At 43.2% G+C, this 22,624-nt stretch overlaps 1 long non-coding RNA gene across 1 annotated transcript; it reads left to right on the forward strand.

The window, feature by feature from the left end:
* The first annotated feature begins 1,777 nt into the window (after positions 1-1,777).
* On the forward strand, positions 1,778-16,833 carry LOC144781963 (uncharacterized). The gene is made up of 2 exons (XR_013601095.1): positions 1,778-1,988; positions 15,485-16,833. It is a non-coding gene; the product is annotated as an uncharacterized LOC144781963 (long non-coding RNA).
* The last annotated feature ends 5,791 nt before the right edge of the window (positions 16,834-22,624 follow it).

Here is a 22,624-nt window from a genome sequence, read left to right on the forward strand (position 1 = left end):
CTACCGCCCTCCAAGAACCAACCCTGTCCTTCATTAGGTGCATTTAAGGACCAATATGTGGGGGCCCAACTGTACCCAGTGGACAAGCAAGCGGCCCCTAATTTCTGCTAGTTTGGGGCCCAGCCTCCCCTGAAAAGATCTTGACACCAGTATTGCAACCCGGCTGTTTTGTGTGCCATGAATGGAAGGTATTGGTGAGGGAAGACCCTAGTATTAAGTTGGTGCCAATCGCCCGCCCCCAGGTGGGTTTACTGGAATAGGCATATATTTTCGTGTCTGTTCCAGATAGAAGATAGCCAGCCTCTTAACTAGGTTATTAAGGGCCTTCATGTTAAGGGTGACCACTCTCAATGCATTAGGAGGCATGAATTTGGAAAATGAGTCGCTTTCTTAATTCGCCGAGTTATGGGTCCTCAACCCATTCGCCCGAGGTCTGTATCGTGAGAACCACCTCCATTTGATGTAGAGACAATGTTTGTTGGATGTGTTGTGTATGTGTGCACCCCTAAAAAAAAGTCAAGAAATGCCTAGGACACTGGGCAGATCCAGTGCTAATCCAGCATTCATGTGAATGAGGGCCATACCTGGCACACCGCCAGGGCTAGCTCCTCGACGTCCCTGGCGGACCCCCCTCCCCCCAATCTAAAACACAATTTGAAATGCCCTGGCAGATTTAAGAGATCTCCAGAGTCCTCAATTCTTGAGATAGCTACTCTCCAGGGCCATTATAGCAGTCCGGTCTGGATTTTCCAGAACGGGACAAATTTTGCCGCCTCAGATATCGCCTGTTTCTCCGATCCTTCGCAATCAGTCCAGAGTCAGACTCCTCATTACCATCTATCTGTAGTAGCTTGCATGCTTCTGCGAGGGGTGCGATTTTGCTGAAGTTTCCCTTCCCATCGGAAGATGATGTGAAAGGGTTGCCCCCAGGAATATGGAATGCTTTATCCAGTTGAAAGGCCATTTCTGGGTAAAACCCCTGCGTCTTCTCTAATGCTATGGGAGAGGTCTCGAATAGCTGTATTGTGTGCCCCGGGGTTGCATAGGTTGTAGAGCTGTGACCTTACGTAGAATTCGCTCTTTTATAGGAAAGTCGTGAACACGCACTAAAATGTCAACTGTCATTAAACTGATGCATAAGTCATGCTAGAGGCAAGTATCACGATTTGTTACCATGCCTTTCTCCTTCCGTGAGCAATATTACAAGTGCATATTAAGAATTAATTCTAGTTGTATGCCGGGAAAGTAAATTGTTTCATTGGAACCAACAGTGCTGCTCATTGTTTTTGTATGTGACTGTCTTAAGACAGTGAGCTCCCTGAAATTGTATCTAAATGCGACCAACAGCCACCGTTAAAATAGTGCCTTTTCTAAATGAAGAGCTGCCTGGTCTTGTCTAAATGCAGTGCTTTCTGTTGAATAGTCGGTATTACCCTTTACTACATCAAGTCCAGGGGGGTCTAGCTTTCTTGAGGCTAAAACGGCACTATTCCTTGCAGAAAGTTAGTTAATGGTTACCTAAATTAGTTCCTTCTAGACATACGCTCCACACTAGAGCATAGTAAAAGCCGAATTCTGGAGTAAACATTTCACAGTTGCTCACTATCTAGATTCGGAGCATACACCCATAAAAGGTTTACTATGTTCAGTAGTTTTTTAATGGCAAACTTTTATTTGAAAGTGCATCACTTTTGTAATTTTGGATAGTGTTGAGGTGCAAGAATGAATGTTTTATGTTTTCTTTTTTGCAGCCAAGTTACAGTCAAGGCTATAACCAGTCAGGATACAGTCAGAGTGGAAGCAGTAGCTACAGTGGAGGGGCTGGTGGTGGTTATAGTCAAGGTTACTCCCAGCCACTACCTTCAGGTCCTCCTCCTCCAATTTCTGCCAGTGCCCCACCTCAAGCACCTGCAGCAGTTCCGCCAGCATCTGCAACTGCAGCAGCACAGAGCTACAGCCCAGCAGGTTATAACCAGCAGTATCAACAGGTAGTTGAAATAAGATACTCTAAAGTTTAGTTGTTTTTAACTGGACCTTTTGCCACTTTGTTATAATTAAATTATGCTAATGGATTTTAATTAAATTCTGTATACACCTGTAGGTGTGTAAAATGTAATGTGTTTTTATTTTTCATGTTTCCGAAGTGGCTGTTTAGTTTGTAGTGCATGATTGCTGATGTTTTATGTAGGGGTGTGTGTATATATATATATATATATTCACTGAAAAAACCATAGGTTATAGACCATATATAGTTAGGAATTAGCATTTACAAAACCTTGAAAATTCGCTGAAAAAACCATAGGTTATAGACCATATATCGTTAGGAATTAGCATTTAAAAAACCTTATTTTACTCACACAAAACCATTGAAATTCCATATATAGTTAGTTGCACTAACTATATATCGCGCACCCGCAATCCACTGCTGATGATGTCACATATTACATCATTCATGACATGGTCAGTGACATCACTGATGACATCACTGATGACATCTCAAATGACATCACTGATGACATCACTGATGACAACATCCAGTGACTGTATGTTTCTGTAAAGTTAAAATATGTCTTACACATTGAAGAATGAGTGGATGTATAAGTGTCTGGACGAAGGATTTAGTAGGTGCATGACTGAATGTATGAGTGAGTGATTAAATGTGTCTCACTGAGTGCATGGGTTAGTGACTAAACTGTCTTAATTTGTGCATCATTATGTCTGTTGTTCTGTAAACTGCTGCATGTGTTGATCAGTAGCTATATGAGTAACTATATGGGTTATTGATTGATTGCCCAAGTATTTGCATGGGAGACTGAGTGTGTGTGTGGCTGGCTGGGAGGTGTGTGACTCTGTGCAGATCAATGTGTACTTCTATCAATGATTGTATAAGAGAGTAAGTATGTGTTAGTATATGGTTGAAAACGTAAGGTGCTCTATGTTTAAATGTATAGATTAGAAAATGGAAGTGTGATTGATTCTTTACAGGACTGACTAGGTGTGTGAGTAACTCCATGGATGAGTGGCAGAGTGTGAGTGTCTGTATAGGTGTATGAGTGCATATGATAGTGTTGTAAAGATGAGTGATTGTATGTATGAATGATTGTATGGGTGAATGAGTGAATGTGTGTGTAGACGTACGAATCAGTGAGTGCGTATGTAGTAACTAGTATTGGTGTGTCAATGGTTTCAAAAATTATACTCTGTATTTAACACTGGGTGAAACAGAGGTTATATTAAAATGTGAGGAGATGCATTGTATTGTCACATGAATGATATCATCAGTGATGTGGTCATTGATGTCAAATGAGATGTCATCAGTGATGTCATCAGTGATGTCATTTGAGATGTCATCAGTGATGTCATCAGTGATGTCACTGACCATGTCATGAATGATGTAATATGTGACATCATCAGCAGTGGATTGCGGGTGCGCGATATATAGTTAGTGCAACTAACTATATATGGAATTTCAATGGTTTTGTGTGAGTAAAATAAGGTTTTTTAAATGCTAATTCCTAACGATATATGGTCTATAACCTATGGTTTTTTCAGTGAATTTTCAAGGTTTTGTAAATGCTAATGCCTAACTATATATGGTCTATAACCTATGGTTTTTTCAGTGAATTTTCAAGGTTTTGTAAATGCTAATTCCTAACTATATATGGTCTATAACCAATGGTTTTTTCAGTGAATTTCAATGGTTTTTTAATAGCAAATATCATAAGCTGTCGAATGTCAAATACGTGGTAAGTAAAAACATTTTCGTGTTTATGCACACTCATCTGCTTTGAATGCTGCCCCCCCCCTCATTTCTATTAGGAGTACTCTCTCTTTGCAGATAGTGAAAGGTAGTTAACGCAGGCCTTTGCCCCCGTTGTAATACGTCGTGCCTGCTTCTCTCTCCATTTGATTGATTGTTATCCAAGCATTTACTGTTTTAGAATTGGTTCTCTTTGCTTCATTCTCTATTTACAAACAAACACAGAGTCGCAATACTCTGTTTAGTCTTTGCAGATAAGGAAAAATCGTGTAAAAAAACATAAGGAATCGAGCAAAATCAGTAGGCCACTAATGGGATCTCTTTTTGACCTCCCTAAAATAGAAACATTAGGAACAACCCCTCATGACAAATACGAAACTAGTGAGATGAACTAAACTCCACACCATGATGGCTGCAATACAGCTCGACTCCGCCACCCACCCCGCCCAAAATAACGATAAAGAGCGGCTGCCATGATTGCTCGCGGAATGGCCACGACGGAGCTACGAAATGGTGGTGCTCTTATGCTAACCCCAGCTTCAGTCTGAAACATCCAGAAACACTGTTGACTACCAATTCGATCAGTTCCGGTAGCGCCCCAACGTAACCCGGTAGAGAAGAACTAGCCCTCCCCTCTTTGACTGATGGTTCTTGTTGCCTGTCCCTTCTGTTGTCATTTAACAGAACTATTTAGCCTGCTGAAAGGGGTTGTGTTCCAACTGCTGGTTGGTGGAGACATTTCGACTATATTCTGGACCTGCGTTGTCGCGTAATGCGTCATATGACGCGCCGCGTTAGCGCATCCAGAAGTGATCCGGGGCGCGACGCGCAGCGCGTAACGTAAGCATAACAGGTCATGTGACTTGTTAATAAAACTTTTCATTGGTTCATTTTACTTTTCTTATTCTAATGATGAAAGGCTTGGTCATATGACCTAAAAATTACGCTTTTTATTACTTCCGAACATTATTTTTTCTTAAACATATATGTTATAATGTTCCAGGCTAATGTACTTTCCCGGAAAATTTACAACTGTCCTGCAAGTAAAATATATTCTTTTTTCGAGAAAAAGGGCGTTTCTTCGTCCCATGACGGAGCCGTTGAGCAAAAGAGGGTCGACCTGCTGTCTTAGTCGCCGATACGCTTGAATATGAGATTCTTATCGATCACTTTATGTTGCAGGAGTAGAAAACACAACAGCCCTTGACCATTTATCTTTACTGCGTTCCTGCGTATTATACCTTTTACCCTTCATGTAATTGGTCTGCTTTATTTCACTTGCTTTTTACTGATTCTAAAACAGTGACTATTATTAAAAACTTTACCAATGTAAATACTACTACCATGTTTTCTTTTAAAAACCTTTATTGTGAAAATGTCAGTATACAAATACGGGCCTATAACCACGTGCGCCGGCCACGGAGCAAACTGTAATCGTATATGATGAGGAGACATTTACACTGTAGAGGAACGTAACGGGCGGGCCATTAGGTTGCAAGAACTAAGGTGTCTAAAAGTTGCGGAATCGGTGGACGTACATTTTATAATTAAAATACGACAGGGCCAGTTACAATAAAATTATCTAGATATACATTTGCGGGCAAGTACCATGGGTGACGTTAATTCGAACTTTCAATAGTACAGTAATCAATAACACATCACAACTTAATATCAATAGAGATGTCGAAATATTCAATCTATTCTCGTCCCCGCCCGCCATGTGCTTCAAAACTGCATACGTATCTCGTGATATCAAAGTTGTACAACAAGTACACAACAAGGAGTTACGAGTCCCATTTATTCCGGCGCCATTTTGGGCGAGGACGGGCAGGTCCAGGATATAGTCAAAATGTCTCTACCAACCATCGACTATGATGATGTTCATATGCTGTATTTATTAGAGTAACACTCATCTGTCCACATGAAATTAATTTGCCACAATCTAAACATGTCATTTTAATCTTTCCAAAGTTCTTTTAAATATTTGGGACCGTTTCCCTTGCCTCTGATGCTGTCAGTGCCACTTCTTTGACGAATGTACTGGCAGGTCGGGGGTTCTTCTCCAAATCTCTCTTTTATGCAGCACTATAATTAATCGGTGCCACCTCTCCATATGACGATGCATGGTATAGTTACCATAACTATATTTTTTTTCGGTTCCTCTGGAGAGTACATCGTGGCAGATGAAGCGTGTAACGTACCGGGCATTTACCTTTTTTTGCATATAGAGGAAAGGAAAAAACAATTCAAGCGTCCGAGTTCTAAGGTGTCCCAGGGCCATTTTAGTGGACCAGGCCCAAATCCAAAGAACAGGCCGCCATTTTGAGAGTCCTGTTGCAGCCGCCTGTCGCTGTAGCATCAAGACCGGCCGAAACTCAGCTGAATGGCAACTGAAACGGTAAAGGGGCGCCCCACTACAGCAGACGAGCCTCCACCTGGGAAGGCCCGTTCACGCCGCCTCCCCCCCCCCCTTTGGACACCCCACGCCGTTATTCGGAGCAGTATTGTAGGATGGCCACACCAGTGCAGCAACTTGCTAGACACCACCTCGGTGGTAACCGAATCTCAGCGCCTCGTGGTGTCTTCTAGTCAGAAAATATTGTTGCGCTGCCTTTGGCCCCATTCGCACATCGGTCCGCTACTGACACCACCTCACAGGCCAACGGGGCGCCCCACGCCGACTTTCAGCATTGTAGGATGGCCACACCAGTGCGGCAACCTAGACACTACCTCGGAGCCATCCGGATCTTGGCATCTCAGCGCCTTGTGGTGTCTTCTATTCAGAAAATATTGTTGCGCTGCCTTTGGCCCTATTCGCACATCGGTCCGCTACTGACGCCATCTCACAGGCCAACGGGGCGCCCCACGCCGACTTTCAGCATTGTAGGATGGCCACACCAGTGCGGCAACTTGCTAGACACCACCTCGGTGCCATCCGGATCTTGGCATCTCAGCGCCTTGTGGTGTCTTCTATTCCGAAAATATTGTTGCGCTGCCTTTGGCCCCATTCGCACATCGGTCCGCTACTGACGCCATCTCACAGGCCAACGGGGCGCCCCACGCCGACTTTCAACATTGTAGGATGGCCACACCAGTGCGGCAACTTACTAGACACCACCTCGGTGCCATCCGGATCTTGGCGCGTTGTGCTGCCTTCGGCCTATTCGCACATCGGTCCGCTACTGACGCGAACTCACAGGCCAACGGGGCGCCCCACGCCGACTTTCAGCATTGTTGGATGGCCACACCAGTGCGGCAACCTAGACACTACCTCGGTGCCATCCGGATCTTGGCATCTCAGCGCCTTGTGGTGTCTTCAAATCAGAAAATATTGTTGCGCTGCCTTTGGCCCTATTCGCACATCGGTCCGCTACTGACGCCGCCTCACGTGCCAACTTATTTTCTCCGCATTTTATACCCTATGCCGCATAACAGGTCATGTGACTTGTTTATAAAACTTTTCATTGGTTCATTTTACTTTTGGTTTCCTAATGATGGAAGGCTTGATCATATGACCTAAAAACAACACTTTTCATTGGATGAAAACTTTTTTTTTTCCCAAACGATGAAAGCCCCACCTTGTTTCTGAATGTTTCAGACTGAAGCTGGCGTCAACATGAAAGCACCACCATCTCGTGGCTCCGTCGTGGTCATTCCGCGAGCAATCATGGCAGCCGCTCCCCACCAGAAGCCTGCAGGAGTCGGGGGCCCCCAAAACTTTTGTTGAATCCTCAAGGCGGAGGGGACGCTTTCGAGAATGGGGTCCAAGACCTACAAGACAAGCGTGCGATTTCCAAGGTGTCCCAGGGCCATTTCAGTGGACCAGGCCCAAAAAGGAAAGAGCCTGCCGCCATTTTGAGAGTCCTGTGACAGCCGCCTATCGCTGCACCGCAAGAGTGGGCGCAACTCAGCTGAATTGCGGCTTTTGACACAGTGGACCAAAAGCGGACGGAATGGCAACTGAAACGGTAAAGGGGCGCCCCACTACAGCAGACGAAACTCCACCTGGAGAGGCCCGTTCACGCCGCCTCCCCCCCCCCCCCGGGGCGCCCCACGCCGTTATTCGGAGGGCGGCAACTTACTGGACATCGCCTTGGTGCCATCGTTCTGCTGTCTTGGAACTATTCGCACAACAGTTTGCTACTGACGACCCACCCCCCTCGACGCCGGATACCGAAATCAGTGCGGCACCCAGGCAACATCACCTGGGTGCCGTCCAGAAATCTGGACGTTGTGCTGCGTTGGGACTATTCGCACAGCCGACCGCTACTTCGTTGTTTTTCCCTAAAAATGTTTAAATGTTTTTACTGTTTTTGTTTTGTTGTATATATTTATAAGTTATTAAAGTTTTATAATCTTACTACTTTGTTGGAGTGCTATATATTTTTAATGTGACACATAATTGTAAAAACTTTGATGTACAAAGAGTCATCCCTGGAATCTTCCGCTTCAGGCTCGGTCCCCTCCCCAATCACAATACAGGATGGTTTTCAGATAGTAGGAACGCGTGTGCTGTGACGGATCTCATCGGGTGTGGGCCTTGATCTACTATAACTCCTTTGAAGAGGGGTGATTCTTTACAGCTGGGGCCATAAACTACATCTGCAGGGCTAGCTGATAGCCTAGGACCGGCCTGGACAATCGGACACAGAGGAAAAGGAGTGTCAGAGGGTGCGGTAGTGAATAGGGCGAAAGGGAGGTGTCGGGCGGGCACAGGGTGTGATTCTCAGGGAAGAGCAGCGCAGATGGGGGGAGGTTTATTGCCCATGCATGAGACAGAGAGCGGGGGTGACCAGTGCCTGGGGGAGATGCTTGCGAGGGTGGGGAGCCATGCTAAGGATCGACAGCGTGCAGAGAGTGGGTCCGGTCAAGGCATCTAAAATGGCTGCCGTGCACGACAAAAGTGTGGCATTTGAAAAAAGGCAAGATGGCGCAGACAATGTTTTTCAACACTTCCTGATTTCCTTCGAATCGAACGTTAACAGACGTTCGGGCATATTACCAAAGTTAAGCGATATTTATCCCTAACGATGCTTAGCAACGAATTTTTTACCGCTAAGCATCGTCAGAAATTATCGCAGATAAACCTTGCTATTATCAAGGTTTATCGCAAATGCGATGAAAAACGACCGCAATGCATTAATATCGCTGAAAAGTCAGCGATATTCATGCATTACCGAGCTAATGCTCTTAGCCATGTTATCCACCTCCCATTGGATAACATGGCTAAGAACTGCTCAGGGCAGGTGTTACTTTTTGGAGATATTCGCGCTTAGCGCGAATATCTCCAAAAGTTGGTAATAGGAGATAGCGATGTTAGCGACTGTTTCCAGTCGCTAACATCTTGGCATGCCCACTTTGCATGTCATTAGTGATAAATATCACTGACATGCAAAGTGGAGCCCAAGATGGTCGCTATCTCCTACTAGCGGTCGCTAACTGGTGTTAGCAACAGCTAGGTAATACGGAGATAATTTTATCTCCGCGAAGCGGAGCGCTGTTACAGATATATATCTTTTTTTGAACGTTAATTTCTCAAAATCCACTGGAGCACATATATTGAGACCTAGCAAAGGCACATCGGGCTACCAGTCCCTACAATTTTGCCAAGTTTCGTACAAATCCATTCAGCCGTTCGATTATTATTATTTTATTTTTTTTGCCCCGCGGGGCCCTTTTAAAACCTCCACATCAAACCTAAGAGGTCAAGGAGGATCTACTATGCCCCCTTATGGTCATTTGCCCCTTCGCTTTGGCCTCCTCTTGAGTCTCGATCCTACCGAGAGACAAGATGGCGGCCGCTACGGACTGTTTGGAATGTTTACAGACGCCGGAGAACCAATCAGCTTCGCAAAGCTCCGTAACGCGAAAAGTACGCGAAGTGGAGCGCTGTTACAGATATATATCTTTTTTTGAACGTTAATTTCTCAAAATCCACTGGAGCACATATATTGAGACCTAGCAAAGGCACATCGGGCTACCAGTCCCTACAATTTTGCCAAGTTTCGTGCAAATCCATTCAGCCGTTCGATTATTATTTTTTTTTTTTTTTTTGCCCCGAGGGGTCCTTTAAAAACCTTCACATCAAACCTAGGGGGTCAGGGCGGATCTACTATGCCCCCTTATGGTCATTTGCCCCTTCGCTTTGGCCTCCTCTTGTCTCTCGATCCTACCGAGAGACAAGATGGCGGCCGCTACGGACTGTTTGGAATGTTTACAGACGCCGGAGAACCAATCAGCTTCGCTTCACAAAGCTCCGTAACGCGAAAAGTACGCGAACTGGAGCGCTGCCCGGTCCGCTGTTACAGATATATATCTTTTTTTGAACGTTAATTTCTCAAAATCCACTGGAGCACATATATTGAGACCTAGCAAAGGCACATCGGGCTACCAGTCCCTACAGTTTTGCCAAGTTTCGTGCAAATCCATTCCGCCGTTCGGGCTAAAAGTGAGGCCAACCGCCCTATGGAAAACTCAATGTTAAAAACATGTTTTTGGACCCCCCTTTTTTCTCGGCCCCCCCTTGACGAACCCCCCCCAAATTTTCAGGGGCTGCTCAGAAACAAAATGTTACATTTTCCTGAAAATTTCAGCCAATTCCGTCCACAAACGCCAAAGTTATTAGACATAGAATTTTCAAAAATCCCATAGAGAAAAAATCCTAACTATATATACCTACTGGCGACCGCCAGTAGGTAATATATATATATATATATATATATATATATATATATATATATATATAGTGTTTTAGTTTTGTATCTGGTTCCGAGCAGATGTGCTGCAGTCATTCTGCAGAGAACTTGTGGCTGTGCGTGAGGCATTGATATGGCGTCATATTTTTGACTGTTTGGTGATTTGTTGTAAAGAGAGATTTATATGAGTAGGTTGCTTTAATGTAACATGGTAGAAAAGATGAGTAGCAAGTTTCCTCCCAAGAACAAAAATGTTATCGTGCAACACTCGAGCTGGCTATCTTTTAGGCATCAACCCTCCTTTGATATGATGGGGGTTTTTGCCAGACCACCCAAGAGTAATGTTTCTAGCAAATGATAAAGGATTGACTGGCAAGCAGCATACTGTACAGCCATTGTATCCTACCATAAGTATGGCAAGATTGTGTCCCTCCTGGAGGAGAGGGACTAGCAAAAGCAGGGTTAAGGGAGCGTGAAGTAAAGTGTTGGGACGGAATGCCTTCTGTGTAGCTCTGGAGAGCTTGCTTCTCTGCTCTATGTTGATCTCCTGGAAAATTGCCTAGCGTTTTGGATTTTTACCTAGGAGAACATGAAAATCGTGCCTGTCCATTGAGGGTCTCTGGTTGCAATGGATTGTGACACTAGTGTGAAGGAGCGCGAAAAGTGCACCACTCGTTTACAGACTAGTTACTACCCTTTCTATCCAGGCTGTGGGATGTGGACTGTGATTGTTGCCTTCATCTGTTAACCGGTGGTACCTGTATCGCTTGGAAAGGCTTGCATGTACACTTCCTCTTGGTAAAGTCTGATATCTCACTTTCCCAGATTATTTGGCCTCTATCATATCTTGGATGTGTTATATGGTGAGGCAGTGTGTTTAATATAAGCGGGGCTAGTTTCTGTTCTGCTTGACATCCCAGCTCCCCCATTTGGGGGTTGAAGGAAGGAGCCTGCTCTTAACTGTATTTAGCTCAAACTTTCCCTGCTGGAACTGCTGTTACCCCCCCCCCCCCTGTGTAATAGCCAGTCTCATGTAGCCAGGGCTCCCTTTCCTGGAGTTGATTAATAGTACTTTCTGGTGACACGTGCTGGTACTGGGGCGTGGGGGTGGCAGGAGGCTTTGGGTAGCAAACTCTCCCCCAAGCAGTTGTCACTCGGTGAACAAGCAGAAAATATTCCCCTGGGATTAGAGGGACAACCAGGATACAGAAGTAGCCTGTCAATAAGAGCAGAGAGTAAGACTAGCCTCATCTGCTTGATGAGCTATTTAGCAATTAATTTGTCTTCTGAGAGGCCAAACACCAGCATATGATTGGTTAATGCAGAGATCCAGAAGTGAAATCCTTTTGAATGCCATTCTCCTTTGCTAGATCTGGGAATAAGGCCAATGGTGTTTGTCAGATTTGCACATAGACATGAATTTGCCAGTATGACTTAGAAGTTGGTCTTCTGCTCAACATACAAAGCACTTTGCAGCATCTCTGGACACATCCTGCTATTTGTGAGATCCTGTCTAAGAGCGGTCTTATTTTGACGCACATGAACACTTCAGGCAGCTGCTTAAGATAAGTTGTTGCACATTGAGAGAAACCCGGGGAAGTTCCTTCCGGCTAATAAATGCAATGGTGCATCCTTACTCAAGGACTTGCGTAGTCTAAAGTTTTACCAGTAGCAGTCGAAGTGCCTTGCGCTGCTATTAGAAAATCTACACAGTAACCAGATAGATATCGACCCCACCGCTATTTGTGTCACCCAAGGGTATATCTATGTACTTGCACCATGGCCATCCACTAGCCTACTACACTTAGCCCAGTTATTACTGGACTAAGATTCCAGTAGCTGTGCCTAGACACCTGGCACCGATAACCTGACTCCACAAGAGTGGTGGTGTTTCTAAGAAAAGGTGGGCATTGCTGTTCTTTTGGTTGCTGGTATAGTTGGCGGACTGGAAACATTTGGCCTCATAACCTGCGGAAGCAAAGTCACTAATATATAGGTTATGGAACTCATTGATCTGACTTTTAGGAGTAAACCTGTACATCAGTGCCTGCATAGTGCAATGGTTCTACTTTTCGTAGTGCTTGTCTTCTAGGTGCTATATTATGATGTTTGGCGTCAGAGCGTTGGTCCAGAGGGGTGGTAGACTTCGTTTTACTGTTTACCTTGGTTATGTGTAGTGAATTTTTTGTGTGTGCGTTAAAGTGTTTTTCTTTACTTTTGTGACAAAGTACTTACTAGACATTTATCATGCAGGCCTTGTACTACTCAGTCTTGCTACCCTGAGAGTCAAGTGCTGGATGGGGAGTCCTTGGTTACCTTGTTTAGGGTCTAGTAGTACTGTTACCCCAGGACACCAGTTGGGAAAGACTTCAATCGATGCAGCTGGAGCCCAGTATCCCTGTCCACCTGGTCCCAAGGAAACTGATTGACACAACCCTAGTGTTTCTGAAGCTCCCAGTAATGGCCCAGGGCTCCAAACACCTGTCACAGTGATCATGAGACTCAAATGGCCTAATCCTCACATCAGTCCTTTAGAGTTCTGCCAAGACAATCTTAGCGATCTTTAAGGCCGCAACCTTGAAGCTTGACTGAAGTACAAAGCTCAACCAAAAAGTAGTGAACCTGCTCTTTGTCAGTCCTCTTATGTCCACATCAGGACAACGAAATGTAGCTCATGGAGTTTACAAACTAAAGGATAGTTGCTGTTCAGAGTTGTTTACAGCAGATACCAAGTTCAAGAAGCTGTCATGGTCTCGAGCCAGTTACTACGATTGCTGAAGAGTAACTACTGGTGGCCACGTGGACTAAGTCAAGTGGCCTTGTCTTAAGAATTTGCCTGGAACCAACCAAAAGTAATGTGGCTGCAAGGCAAATGATTAGTGACTATCTAGGCGATAGGCTCTTAAAATACAAGCATATATAACGGTCATGTTGTAGGCCTCGAAAAATCATAAGTGTTACTAGACTAGACCTAGTTCAGCATATCTTCTATACAAACAATCCTTGTTTGATTTAATAGACTAAACTTTTGTTTCCATATATTATACAAATCTAGCCACAGGATACACATGACCCCTGACTTGCCTCTTAGTTAAGTAACAACATTGTCATCGAGGCGGGGGCAAGAATGTTTCTCAAATTATGTTATCTCTTTTAATAAATACATATTCAAAGCATTAAGTGGTAGCACGCTGTCATTTGTACTCAGCAGATTTTACATTGAAATGGTCGAAAACTTACCCACGGACATGCGGTTTTACTGATAAAACTATATAGTGTACAAACCATGTTTGGAAATGGTGCACCAAGTAAAGTTTTCTGGGTTTTCTGCTCCCGATTTAACTCTGTTTGCATCTCACTTCTGAGTTACAAAAAAAGTGCTTTCATAATCCGAGATATATTTTGAAATACTTGTATTATTAATTAACAGGCTATTTAAATGTGTTGGAGGAAAATAACTCACATCTTCAGACCGCTCACTTGACAAAAACCTCTACCTCTAGTAAGGGAGAGAAAAATGAATTCAATTTTCCAAGCAGCAGTTATTAAAAAGAGAAACTAACATTTGGCCTCTTTCCTTGAACAGACACCGGTTTCCTTTCCAGCCTAAGTTCACTCACCAGATGGGACTAGTAGGTGTTCTCAAAATAGCGCAACCTGATAAAAGTTTACTCACAATTGCCAGTTGATTTTTCGAGGCCTGTAGTCAATTTGAGTGACCTGAAAGATCTTTTAGAATTTGGTGCTCTTGGGAACATAAACCTCAGCATGTTAATGGCCTTGCATTAAAAAAGGGCCAAGTACAGTTAAGCCTGACCCCCAAGGATTGCTTGAATATATCGTTTGAAGTAACACAAGTTAAAAGTAATGTTTTAATTTCAGCTTTAGATGGGTCCATGTGGCGCTCTATTTGCTATAGGAATGTTTTGAAGACCAGTGATGGCATAAACCTGGAAGACATTCATTATATAAACTTTCAGAAGCTGCTTTAAATTCAGCTGATTATCTCAGCTCCATGTGATGTGGCTCACACGAACCATCTAACAGTTTCAAACCTATAATTATGCTACCCTTCTTGCTGGTATTGAAACATTCCATTCAGCAGCAGTCTTGTTTCTCTGACCCTCTGTTGGGAGGGCGGCAGGCATTGATCAACAAAAGCATCACATTCTTAAGTTTAAGGGAAAAAAGTCTAATGGTCCCATTTTCTCTACACCCGAATCACCCAATGAGAAAAAACAATTGTTCCTCCTTATCCATTGGCCTTTTATCCGAGTGCATGTAAACATCGTCAAGCATTATTACATCTGCTAGATGAGTGAAATCCAGGATTACCATGAGCCTAATACTGTTTTTTAAAATGTTCTTGTTTTTCTGTATTGTTTAAATGAAACATTTTTCTTCATTTTCAGAAATGTAACCCCTGTTAAATATGGATTTATAGCACGTTTGCCCGTTTTATGTAAGCGCATTTTATGTTTTATCTTCAGGTGTGCAGCATATCACTTAGCAAACTATATCTCCTGGTTCCTAATATTTGGCCCAGAATATCCTGTGCCCAGAATGCATCGAAAGGTACACTTAGCTAGTTGAAAAAGAGTCTGAGGCAAAGGCTATTTCTGTGCTTCAAGTGAGGATACACGCTGTTAATTTTGGCCCAGGCATAGGAAGCGGCTTCATAATTTATAATTAAGTATTCTGAAAACTGATTGTTATAGATGAGTAACATTTCCTATATCCTACCTCTAGTTGGCTTATAGAAGTACCATTCTGTTGCTGAAACTAATTGTGATCAATTCAAGAGAACCCCTCTTTCCCAGTAAAGTCAGGAGAAAAGATTGTGGGATGGTTCCATCAGAAAAATGCCCAGTACAAGTTTAATACCTATAGTTGTTACATAGGCCAGCCTACAATGAACCTTTTGAAGACCGGAATTTATATTTCTAATGTCATATATATCCTTGTGGTTTTTTCTTTGAATTGTAAATGTAATTCCTGTTGTAATTCGTTTTTCTTTCTATTCTTACAGTACAATCAGCAATATAGTCAGTACTATCAGAATCAAAGCTCAGCAACGCCTGCTGCTGCTGCTGCTGCACCACCTACCCCTCCTCAGAGCCAAGGCCAGGGCCAGTGGAACCCGTATTATGGCAGCTATGATTATTCTGGAAGTTCTGGCGCTCAGTAAAATTGTGGAAGAGGACAGATGTTGCGCTCTTGTCTGTTCAGTTTGATTTCATTTGGCCTCCTGAGTCATTTTGGCATTGTTGAAAAAAAAATGTAGAATGTAAACCAGGGGTGGAGAAATCCTAGCTCCAGATGCCCAGTTCTACCTTTGTAGGTGGGCTTTGTCCTTTGATTTCACATTTCTGTTTGAGCACAAGTACACAGACCATCTGGATGCTGCTCATTATTCTTCCAGAATTAAGGATCATCGGAATCTAAGACCCGTGTTTTCCATTCATGCCAGGAATGAAATATTGCTGCAGCATTTTACGTTGAGTGCTTAACAGAAGCTTATGTACAAACCATATTGGCACATCTTCCAGTTTTTAAAATGTACAACTTTTCATGTCTCATTTTGCAGAGTAAGGTAGCAGCTTCTACATGCCATTTTAAGGGGGCATATCCGGAATGAAGGGAGAGGAAAAAGGAGCACTACAGGATTTATCCACCCCTAATTAGACCCTGGTGTTATTTCTCTGTCCTGGGTGATTGTCGTCAAAGGATAATGCATTAGTTTCTCTGCATAAGGCATGCTCCCATTCCCAAACTACCCCATAAATGGATAGCATACATTCTATGTTACACTTCACTGTAAAGTTACTTGGATTACTAACCAATTTAAAGTGGCTACTGATCTAGACTTTTGCATTTCTTATCAAATACTTATCCAGCTGCGTCAATGGATTATCCTTTGTTTTTTCCAACATTGTGCTAGAAAATATTGGAGCATTGCAGCACCAGGTCCAGTTGTGTAAATTCGTCCATAATTCGTTCCAATGTTTATTTGTTTAAAAAGGAAAGTACATGTTTTATGGTTCTGCTATTCTTTATTTTTAGAATTTTATGTAACTACTGTGGGCCAGCTGTTAATATTGCATCAAGAAAGGTATTTCTTTGCTGGAATTGAGGTGATTGGGTCATCTTGGAACGTGAAACTTTTTATGCAGTGTCTCAGTTTCCGTAAATTTGCACATGCTTTTGTGTTAAGTTCAATTGTACCCACTTTTTGTATGTGGAAAGAGTGAACATTGAACTTAAAATGTTAACTAAGCCGCTGTCTGTGATTTTTATTTTGTCTTCTTTCCCAAAAGAGCACTGTTCTGGCAAAGGATTGGTGAAACTGCAGTGCAAATAAATCCCTTTCGAGTTAAACTTTTTGTTGTAAATTGTTGTTGCAAAAAAAGGTTCTTATATAGACTGTCCTCCTTGTTTCTAACCCCCCCCCTCCCAAAAAAACCCACAATGTTTCTAGGCCAGTAGAAAAAAACAAACAAAAAAACAAAAACAAAAAAAAAAAAAATATATATATATATTCAGTGAAAAAAGCATAGGTTTCACACCAGTTGTAGTTAGGAATTAGCATTTAAAAAACCTATTAAATTCACTGTCCTGAACCAATGAAAAGTTTTATTTTCAAGTCACATGACTCGGGCCTTCATCATTTGGAAACCAAAACTGATCTGAACCAATAAAAAGTGTTATTTTCAGGTCACATGACCCGACGCGCTTACGCTACGCGCCCCGGTGCGCGTCCGGGGGCGCGTAGCGTAAGCGCGTCAGCGAGCGCCCGGGGGCGTTTACGTAGCGCGATCGTATATGCTCGGGCGCTTCCGGGTGCGCTGCGGCTACGCGATACGTCACGATGATGTTTTCGTTCGCGGCAATAGCGCTAACGGGACGCTCACCGGTACGCGAACCGGGGCGTGGCAAGAATGCGCTTACAGGTAAGCGCATCGGTACGCGCCCCGGTAACGCTTCGGGGCAAAAAAAAAATAGACATAAAAAAATAGTATTACATAAATATACAATAAAAAATTCATTATAAAAAATATTACATTTCATACCTATAGAGATTTGCTATTAAAAAAACTTTGAAATTCACTGAAAAAACCATAGGTTTCACACCAGTTATAGTTAGGAATTAGCATTTAAAAAACCTATGAAATTCACTGAAAAAACCATAGGTTTCACACCAGTTATAGTTAGGAATATCGCTGAGTTTCTCGAAATCAGCAATAATGCACCCGGGGGCGGCATCATCGTCAAGACAGCAGAGTAACACCTCTGAGCCTGCTCCCACGATTTTCCGCAACAATTTATCAGAGTTGTCCCCACACCATTTGATCCGAATGCCATTTTGCCTACAAGGGGTAATCTCATCAACAATCCTACCCTTAAAGCAGGACGTAGACCCCCAGATGGAGGTTGACATAGTTAAGGCATTATGATCACTAATTCCAAAATCCACAATGATAGGGACCGTACTGGGGCAGTGTGAACCGATATCAGCAAATGGTCAATGACGGACGCTGAGTTCCACCCAACGAACGTCGGGGCAATATTACCATCTTTATCCACTGCTGGTTGATGGATGACCAGGTCAAAGTTCAACAGGAGGGTGTTAAGGGAGTCTCCATACGGAGTGTGGGTAAAATGGGCCCGATTCTCCCCATTATCCCCGTCAAACCCACATACATTAGTATATGAATGGGGACAGGTTCCTATATTAAAATCCCCTCCCCAGATGATGTCATATAGCTTGTGGATATCTCTACAGATTTTATTTACAACTAACTCTAGGTCATCTACAACACAGGTACTCGTTGGGTCAAACATATTATTGTAGTGATTGATTAACAAAGTGTCCCGTCCCCCACTTTGCTCCAGCCTAAGAATTTGCGAGTGGGAACCTACGGCGGTATGGGATCTCACACGTACTGGGAAGTGCACAGACAGTAAAATTACCAGCCCACCTTTTGCCCTACCCATTGAGGATTCTTGCGCTAGACAATTATATGATACAAAGCCATCAAAATTGATATCTATCGTAGACCAGGTCTCCTGTAAACAGAGGATGTCAAACCTGGAGAGGGATTCCCTCCAGCCCAGGGATGGCATCCTCTGTCGCCAACCGGCAATATTCCAGCACGCGATTTTAAAACCAGGGGGACTAGATACAGGCTCCACTAACACATGATTACTTAGGAGCACCGGGGTTGGTAACGGCTCCTCTGGCATATCCAAAGTGATTAAGGGTTGGTGGATGTCCGCTATGTCAACTTGCAGGTATGGCTCCAAGGGCAACCTTTTAGGGGTTACAGTAGTTAGCAAGCACTCTGCTGGGGACATTACATTTGTCTCAGCCTCTCCATCCAATAAACCGTTAACAATGTCTGGAGGAACAAATCCTATATCGTGTGCTGGGGATAGTCAGTCAACTCCCTCTAGACCGTCTAGACAACTGAACCGATTAATATCACAAAAGGGAGCGTACTGGGGCAGCATAACCGGTCTTACATCATATCTTCTTTGCCTGCCCCTCCTCTCAACCCTTGTCCAGTCGTCTCTTCCTCTGCCATGGTTCATATAGTTAGGTGGAAAGAAAAAGGACACTGGGAGTGTCTGGATGGTAGAGTCGGAGGACCTATTGAAACCCGCACAAATATGTGAGACAGTTCTAGGGTCTCTGAAACTGACCGTTATACAATCCCCGTGTATGGTCTTAACCGTCTTACCTAGCCAGGGCACCCTTCTTACCATAATAATTTTGTTGTGAAGGTGGGCCGGGAGAGGTCTATTCCAGTTGAGCCACCTAACAACTTTACTTTTCAGGGAGCCAAAGGTTTCTGTTTCTCCTGCCTCCAAGGTGGGGGCTCCTGCTAAAACTACCATAAAGCGGTTTGCTTCGGGTGGAAGGTCTGGCAAACGTGGTCTAGGGGCTCTAGGTTCTTTAGCTGGGGAACCTTTTTGGCCATCAACCATTAACCTGTTAGTATTAGTATTACATGATTTCGGCCCAGATATGTGTTGCGAGGGTACATTATCGGCCTGGTTGGAAACCTGATGGACTAAGGGAAGGCCTACAGGAGGACAGATTTGATGTAAGGCATCATTGACTAGTGGGGGACCAGGGATGGTAAGGGTAGTTGGCAGGGTACTCGGGTTACTGGTTTTGTTGGAATTGGCTAATATAGTAGCTGTGGCTTTTTCAATATTTGTCAGTCTAAGTTCTATCCTCTCCATTTTTGCCTCTAGAGGGAATAGGATCGATTTAAATAGGGCACCCAATCTTTCGAAACATGCCTCACTACTAGCCAAGGTTTGAGTAGAATTTGTGGGAGGGGGGATGGGGTCATGTTGTAACTTTGCTGATTTGGATTTTCTACCAGCTTTCTTGTTATACGACCTCTTGCGTTTTGAGGTAGCCCCTTCCTTAACCCCCTGTGGCAAAGTATTATTAAGGGTATTATCAAGTTCGGAGGAAATGGATACATTATTATTAAGTACTAAATCAATTTCGGGAAGTATTTCATTAACCAAAATGTCCAAGTCCATTGAAGCCTGTTTATCAGCTTCAAATGTGGGTGCTTGGCCAGCCCCATCAGTGGTAACAGTATCAGCAGGTCTTTCAGGTGTTTTGGCATTAGCTATTGTTCCCAGAGAGGATCTCTTAATAGCCAACAGTTCTTTGGACAAGCGTTTCTCAAGGACATTAATTTCAGTATCTATGATGGTATTGGCTCTAATGAGAAATGTTTCCATACCTCCGACTGTAGATCCTCCGGCTATAGATGACTTGCTCCTCGTTTCACGTCCAGCAATGTGAAACCGATGAAGCTAGCAGGGGAGTGGGACAAATGCAAGAGAGGGTGCCCGGTCCGGACAAGGCCGGGCACAAACGGGCCCGCTCTTGGCCCGGGCTTCGCCTGCGCGCGTCCCGCGTGTGCGTTGGTGGGTGAAACTAAAGTAGGGAGGTGGGGAGAGGAAGAGGCGGGGCGGGAAGAGGAGCCAGGTGCGGCCGGTCACTCGCCGCAAAGCAGCCTGGCCCTCGCAGTCCCGCTCGCCAGAACACTCTTCAGCCCCCAAATCGCGTTGCTCCACACTGCTCCCAGATGCAGTCAACGAAATGCTCCACAGAGTCCGTAGCCTCGAGCGGCTCCCGCAGAGCGGGGGCCGCGAGGCGCTATGTAGTTGGGAGAGGCGGGGCGGGAAGAGGAGCCAGGTGCGGCCGGTCACTCTCCGCAAAGCAGCCTGGCCCTCGCAGTCCCGCTCGCCAGAACCCTCTTCAGCCCCCAAATCGCATTGCTCCACACTGCTCCCAGATGCAGTCAACGAAATGCTCCACAGAGTCCGTAGCCTTGAGCGGCACCCTGTTGTCAGAATATATTGAATTTCACAAAAAATAGTGAGTTCAAATTACTCATCATATGACGGCGGGAAAAAAAACCCATATAAACTTACAAATCACATATGTACACTAATCTTTGATTCACTTACTTTTCTTTTGAGCCAAATAGTACATCATGAAGGTCCTTTTCGTTGGAAAATACTCTGCTGTTCTGTAAAACTTCCATTTCATCGACTTTCTATAAGAAAAGCTCAAAGAACATGTGAAATATTTCTCAATGTTTTCATTTCCTTCTTGTGTTCAGTCATGACTCTTTCCTTATTCCTTCACTTTTCCATAAGGCCAAATAGTGTCAGATGTATTAGTATGTTTTAAATTACTGAAAACAAACTCTGAAATAACCGTTTTCCCAACGTTCTGAAAAAAAAGCTCCTACAACATTTTCACAATATTTAAAAATTCATATTTCCATCTCTGCCTCACTGATATTTAACATTTCCTATAATACTGATATCACTTACTATGAGATCCATTTACAGTACCTATATGACAAGTAGAATATTTATATTATCTTGAACACTTTTACTCACAATACAATTTTAAACAGCAGACTAACTTTTATTAACTGCTCCTGTCTTCATAGGCCAATTACCTTTACTTAAATTTTGGTTGTAAAAACACTAGGTATGAATTTTTTAAGGCAAACGTTGTTTGAAAGTCAAATGAGTATCATTACAGTTAGTCCAACCTCTTCGACATTTTAAATACATTGTATAATGCCCTGATGTTGTTGAAGGACCGTCATGATAAATAATAGCTACAGTTGCCAACGTTCTTCCTGAAATTGATAACGGAGAAGCCACGAAATTTTTAATAGAAGTTGTCAATTTAGTTCCATCAGGTCTACATCGTTGGAACATTAAAATGACATACTGACCATAATTTTGTATAAATAATGTGGACAGCATTGCAGACTTACATTGGGTACACACCATATTGTGATCAGCTGCTTTAACTAGATTATTAAAAGGCACTGATTTGCAGTCTGGTAAAGTCAAATATATAAATCTTTCGGTGTCTATTGTAGTACTACTTGATAAACTACAGTTGTCGCAGTCATGCTGCCATTGATAAGAAAGGCTAAAAAGATTTTTTATATCTACATCTTCATCTTCCAATACATCAAACATATACATTAAAAATTCCTGACAATCTTGCTGAATATTCTTTGAAAATTGTTTTTGACCATAACATATGTCTAAAAGATTTCGAATTTCTGAAACACTTTCTATTTTTGCTCTATCACTGCTATATTTCTCAAACACAGAATTCAATAAACAGAATCTTTGATCCCGATTTTCAACAATCTGTTCTTGTAAAGTTTGAAGAAAAAAAACATTGACCACTACATTAGCATAGCAGTTGACACCAGAACTGTTTTCAAACTGAAATCCAACAACATCTTCAACAGAATCCTTTTTCTTTCTGCTTACAATTACAGTTTCATCTACTTTTTGTCTTTTTGCTACTACCTCACTGCAATTATTCTCATTTCTTCTTTTTCGGCCTACCACACGTTTTTCAAACAGAGGATATTGAGGCAAATGTGGAGCATACTCTCTTCTTAACCTATTGTATTCTTTAACACAATCTAGATCTGCACAAATCTTTTTCATCACACTCAATCAAGTACAATCCTGATAAAGTTCTGACTCGTGATAATGCCACATATGCCATACCCTCTTTAAACACAGAATTTCCAATATTCACCAAAGCGCTATCTACACTTAAACCTTGAGATTTATGAATTGTCAC

Source organism: Lissotriton helveticus, chromosome 9, assembly GCF_964261635.1.
Source record: "Lissotriton helveticus chromosome 9, aLisHel1.1, whole genome shotgun sequence".
Taxonomy (NCBI): Eukaryota; Metazoa; Chordata; class Amphibia; order Caudata; family Salamandridae; genus Lissotriton; species Lissotriton helveticus.